General features: G+C 45.8%; 1 pseudogene; it reads left to right on the top strand.

The window, feature by feature from the left end:
* The first annotated feature begins 797 nt into the window (after positions 1-797).
* LOC142750817 (E3 ubiquitin-protein ligase TRIM21-like) lies at positions 798-3,342 on the top strand (annotated as a pseudogene).
* Positions 3,343-6,312: the final 2,970 nt, after the last annotated feature.

Genomic DNA, 6,312 nt, shown 5'->3' with positions numbered 1-6,312 from the left:
GCTCCTCCTTTGCCTGTGATTCTGTCTGTTTCCTGGCTCTGCTGCTCCTGCTTGTACTATTTGTCCTCTGCTTCAAATTGACCCTGGCTTTACTGACTACTCTCCTGCTCTGTGTTTGGTACCTCGTACACTCCTGGTTTGACTCGGCTCGTTCACTACTCTTATTGCTCACGGTGTTGCCGTGGGCAACTGCCCCATTTCCCTTAGCTTCTGTGTACCCTTGTCTGTTTGTCTGTCGTACACATATTGAGCGTAGGGATTGTCACCCAGTTGTACGCCATCACCTAGGACGGGCCGTGCAAGTAGGCAGGGACTGAGTGGCGGGTAGATTAGGGCTCACCTGTCTGTCTCCCTACCCAGTCATTACAGCTACCCATTCTATTTAATATTTACTATGCCCTCAGTCAGCATTACCATACATATATATTTCTATATGTGGGCATCTCGTTACTGTTATTGCTCACTTAATATGTTCTGTTTGTTGTTGGTCATTTGAGTGGTTCTTGGCTACTAAGGGTTGGTTGTTTCTGTAGGCCACTAGATTTTTTCCACATCTGACCTTACTCTGTTCCTATCTCCTTGTATGATCCATCGTTTTACTCTGTATTATGTCATTGTATTTAATAAAAATTTTCTATTTTTTGCATATTTCCTTTTGGGTGCTATGTTCCCTTATGGTTCACGTTTAGGTTGCCTCTCCGTGACAAGCCTGACCTCGCCCTATGTGATAATCATATTAATCACACCTGCAGGTCTCTGAGCATTACACACTTTGACTTTTTCCTTCTGCTGTAGTGATGGTGTCTGCTGGTCTGAGAGAGGAGCTGGAATGTTCCGTCTGTCTGAGCCTTTATACAGATCCTGTAACCCTGAGATGTGGACACAACTTCTGCCAGGTCTGTATTGATCAGGTCCTGAATACACAGGACGGGTCCGGAGTTTATTCCTGTCCTGATTGTAGAGCAAAGTTTCTGGAGCGACCTGCACTGCACAAGAACATAACTCTGTGTAACGTGGTGGAGAATATCCAGTCTACTCGGCAACATCAGGACGAAACCAAGATCTTCTGCACTTACTGTATTCATTCTCCTGTACCTGCTGTTAAATCCTGTCTGCTGTGTGAAGCTTCTCTCTGCGATAATCATCTGAGAGTTCACAGCAAGGCAGCAGAACACGTCCTAACCGAACCCGGCACTTCCCTGGAGAACAAGAAATGCTCCATCCATAAGAAGATCGTGGAATATTACTGCACTGAGGACGCTGCTTGTATCTGTGTGTCCTGTAGTTTGGCCGGAGAACATCGGGGTCATCAGGTAGAGATGCTGGATGAGGCCTCTGAGAAGAAGAAGAAGAAACTGAAAGATGTTCTGCAGAAGCTGAGCACAAAGAGAGAGAAGACGGAGGAAAGAGTCCAGAGTCTGGAGGAGCGCAGGAGAAAAACTCAAGAAAAAGCAGCTGCAGAAGAAGATAGTGACTGCCCTGTTTATAGACATCAGGAGACGGGTGTACGACCTGGAGAAGAGGGTCCGGAGTGAGATCTCCAGGCAAGAAGAGCAGGTGTCACTATCAGTCTCAGATCTGATCCAGAAGCTGGAAATAAAGAAGGACGAGCTGTCCAGGAAGATGAGGGACATTGAGGAACTGTGTAACATAACTGATCCACTGACTGTCCTACAGGGACCAGACACAGGTGACTTGTATGGTCCTGAGGAGGGGGGAGGGGATGAGGACACGGGGGGACATGATGGGGGTGATCGGGGTGTGGAGTGGATCTCGCACATATCACACACATTATCCGATATAATACGAGATATAAATGTAATCTTCTCTGTGGAGGATCCTGTAGACATATCACTGGATGTAAACACAGCTCATAATAATATCTTTATATCAGACGACCTGAAAACAGCAACCTGGACAAATATAATCCAGAATCATCCAGAAACAGCAGAGAGATTCCAGGATTATAATCAGGTGATAAGCGGCAGGAGATTTTCCTCAGGGCGACATTACTGGAATGTGGAGATCGGGGGATCAGGTTGGTGGAGGGTCGGGATGTGTTACCCCAGTATAGACAGGAGGGGGAGTCAGTCATACATTGGAGATAATAACAAGTCCTGGTGTTTGGGTGGAGAGCTGTTGTATAATTATCAGTGTTCAGCGAGACATGACAGTAAAGAGATCCCGTTACCTCACCAGATCTTCAGTAATAGATTCAGGATATATCTGGATTATGAGGCCGGGCAATTGTCCTTTTATGAGCTGTGTGACCCCATCAGACACTTACACACCTTCACTGCCACCTTCACCGAGCCCCTTCATGCCGCATTATGTGTATATGATGGTTGTATAAAGATATCGGGGGAGTAGCTGTGAGGAACCATCATCGAAGGACAAATCTGCCCAGAGACAGGTGACATCACAGGAAGTAGTGGATCATTCAGCCAGTAATAATATTAATAATAATCTTTATTTGTATAGCGCCAACATATTCTGCGGCACTTTTCGGTTCAGTAGTTTGCAGCAGTGGGTGGGGCTACAGATGGGCACCTTGTTTTGTACAGAAAGCTGTGATTGGTTGTTATCTGCCCTATACTTCGTGGCTACAGAGTCCGGGCTTCACTTGTTGGCTGTGATGACGCGCTAAGGACATGCAGACGGCGGTAATATCGCCACGTGTTTGCGGCCTTATTACCATCAGAAGTCCAAACCCGCCTGTGGCTCTTTTATCTTACGTCCTGGGGTTCTAATGCTGGCATTTTCATTAAACCCACGGACGTAATACGGGCGCAGAAATGTGGCCACATTACGGCTGTCTGAATGAGCAATGATTCCATAGTGAACCGCTATCCCAATTCTTACAACCAATCAACCGCTCATATAACACTATAGTAAAATATTAGAGGCCAGGACACAATATAAAGTGTGGGGCCCATATATCTGACAAAATGCACCAATATCTACCTCCTGCCTGGGTTGAACATGTGTGGACATTGATGTTGTGAGATTAATACGTATATAATGTATATTCATTAAGAAAAAAGCTGCAATTAACCATTTAAGAGATATGTACGTTTTTTTAAAATTATAATACATCCCCCCCATCGTCAAAATTCTGTATGAAAGATTGTATTGAAAAGCATAACATCCCCCGACACATGGATGTAGATAACATCATGAGATAGTAGTAAACCTATATGAAGAACACCACAAAGGTTATCCCCGGATACATTTATTCAAGTCACAACTATGACCCAGTACATATTAGTTTATGGGGAATAAGGCATGGTAATAACGGTGAACCCGCTGAATAAATGACAAACCTAAACTTCGGAGTCTGACACACCAAAATATTTAAAACAAAATATCTTTATTAAATACATATTAAAAAATATAACATGAATTAAAAACAGAGATGAATTCCACAGTACAGAAAAGACAACCAGATCACACGTATATATTATATCCAAAAATATGGGTAATGGGCGACACTGTTAAGCTACAGAAATGCAAAGGTACATCAGTAGTATATTACATTTATATGATGTGCATATTCTATTACATAGCCAGCATGAAAGAACAAAAATTATTATTTTAGCAGCAGAAAAGAGAGGTGCTATTCAACAGCAGAACAGCTCAGTATAACTCTCTACACAACCGGTAGAATCAGAATAAATGTGAATTACAGCGTGTATACCAATGTCAGGGCCCCTGATAAGAGCCAGACAAAGGAAACAATGTCCATACTATGCACACAAAATACGCACATAACTGAATGGCTCAGCTGGACCCCATAGGTAAAGGGCACAATAACAAAATCAAAGCTGTGGCTGTGTTATCAGCCATAGATGCAAACAACCTCTACCCATGGTGATAGTCTAAATACAAGACTCATATTGCTGAAGGTGAACACATGCTGGGAACGGAGCTCATACCCATTTGGAACAGGTCACCCTCACTGGCGTCACCCCGACGCGCGTTTCGGCCCGGAAGCCTTCGTCTGGGGGTCTTTTCTGTACTGTGGAATTCATCTCTGTTTTTAATTCATGTTATATTTTTTAATATGTATTTAATAAAGATATTTTGTTTTAAATATTTTGGTGTGTCAGACTCCGAAGTTTAGGTTTGTCAAGATCATGAGATATTCCAGATGTATTTGTAGCTGGGAAGGAAAGAGTTACCAAATGTAGAAGTAACATTGGACGTATGTAATCTACAGTTGTCATTATCTGATTGGTTGTTGTGTATTAATTGAAAGTGTGAAGGTATAAATAAAGGCTCCGTTTGCAGCCTCGCAGATTTCTTGTACTCCTACTTGTGTGGCGTGCAGTTTTCTCCCGGCCGGCGGTGAACTTGTTGGTCCTCTGAATGGTCAATGATGATTACTTCATTTACAGCTTCATTTGTTATTGCTAGTTTTACTGCTATCATTTTTGAGGAATTGTGTCTGTGACTCCGCTGCCATTCTTTGTTCCCCACTAGGGTCCCGTGTAGCTGTGTCGCGGTCGGAAGGTATTTCCTTCTGAGGGCGACACAGCCCACGACCAGTTGTTGAGGGGTTTTGTACTCCGCAAGTAGAGGGGTAGTGCGGTCCCATTGCTCCGGAACTTTGTGTCCCCGTGAAGGGGTCTTTTTCTTTTCCTTTCTCTCCTTCTTCCCTTTTCCCCTCTGTCTTCCTCTACCTCTCCTAATATGTCTGCCATAACCATTGTCTCCCTGAATGCGCAGGGTCTGAATATCCCAGAAAAGAGGTCCTCCAGTCTCCGTCTCCTCTGGAAGAAAAAAGCGCAAGTAGCATTTCTACAGGAGACCCACTTGCGGGCCGACAACATACCGAAACTTACCGACTCCAACTTCACGGAGGGTTATCATAGTACATCCCCGGATTCCAAGACTAAGGGGGTCTCCATCCTGATTTCACGCTCCCTTCCCTGGGAGCATCTGGAGACACGCACTGATGGAGCAGGCATGTATCTCTTCGTGAAAGGTGGACTGGCTAACACCTTGTTCACACTGGCCTCGTACTATATCCCTAACACTGGTCGTGTTGCATTTCTAGAGAGGGTTTTGGTAGCGTTGGATGACTTTCTGGAAGGCACTCTGATATTGGGGGAGATCTGAATGCCCCTTTGGATCCCACGTTAGACTCCTCAAGAGGGCACTCGTCCTTACCCAGAGCGGCTCACCGTCGTTTGCGTTGGCTGTTGCATGAGCACCAATTGGTCGACATATGGCGGCTCATGCATCCCTCAACCAGGGAATACACTTTCTTCTCGGCTCCTCACAACTCATACTCCAGATTAGATTACTTATTTTTACGTCACTCCCACCTTCCTGACCTCGCATCTGCCTCCATAGATAACATCACATTCTCTGACCATGCTCTTATCACTCTCTCCCTTACCTTGCCAACGAACCGCCCTCGCTCCTGGCAGTGGCGTTTCAATGAATCGCTCCTGCAGGACTCGACGGTGGTCTCGGACATCCAAAGAGATCTCGCAGAGTATTTTACTACTAACGCCTCCCCGGCGGTTGACCCGCTTTGCATTTGGGAGGCACATAAATGTGTGGTGCGCGGTTCCTTCATTCGTATTGGTGCCAAATTAAAGAGGGAACGGACGGCTCACCTCAGGGACCTCCTGAACTGCATACACAGGTTGGAACAGTCACATAAGGTTTCCCAGGATCGGGTGGTAGGGGCGGAACTGGGGCAGCTGAGAGAGAAGGTTCGCTCTCTCTGTCTTTCCAAGGATAGGGCCTCCTTAGTTAAATGCAGATGGCACTTCTACGAGTTCAGAAATAAACCTGGTAAGACTCTGGCAAGGGCATTAAGGAAAACACGTATGCGCGCACCTATGTCCCTCAGGTACAAGCCCCACACAATCGGCGTCTGCAGCTTCCAGATGACATCTCGGAGGCCTTCCGTGCCTATTATCATTCTCTTTATAATCTTCCTGGGCCCCCCCCTTCCTCGGGTGGAGGAGGCCACTTGGAGAGGATTGATTCGTATCTCCGGTCCTCAGGGATGAAATGTATTCCCCAGGAGGCTATTGCTGTACTGGAGGCTCCTATTTCCCCGGAGGAGTGGTCCTGGGCACTGAAGGACTCGCCAATGGGGAAGGCACCTGGCCCGGACGGGTTACCGTTACATTATTATAAGGCCTGTTCGGAACTGCTCTCCCCTAATTTCCTACACGCATTCAAGGATCCATCCATGTGCCAGAATTATCGTCCCATATCGTTGTTAAATGTAGATCTGAAGCCGTTTGCTAAGATTCTGGCCCATAGGATGACCCCACTACTACATAATGT

The sequence above is a fragment of the Rhinoderma darwinii genome, chromosome 3, assembly GCF_050947455.1.
Source record: "Rhinoderma darwinii isolate aRhiDar2 chromosome 3, aRhiDar2.hap1, whole genome shotgun sequence".
Classification (NCBI taxonomy): domain Eukaryota; kingdom Metazoa; phylum Chordata; class Amphibia; order Anura; family Rhinodermatidae; genus Rhinoderma; species Rhinoderma darwinii.
The sequence above is the reverse complement of the archived record's forward strand: the minus strand, read 5'-3'. Positions and strand labels throughout refer to the sequence as shown.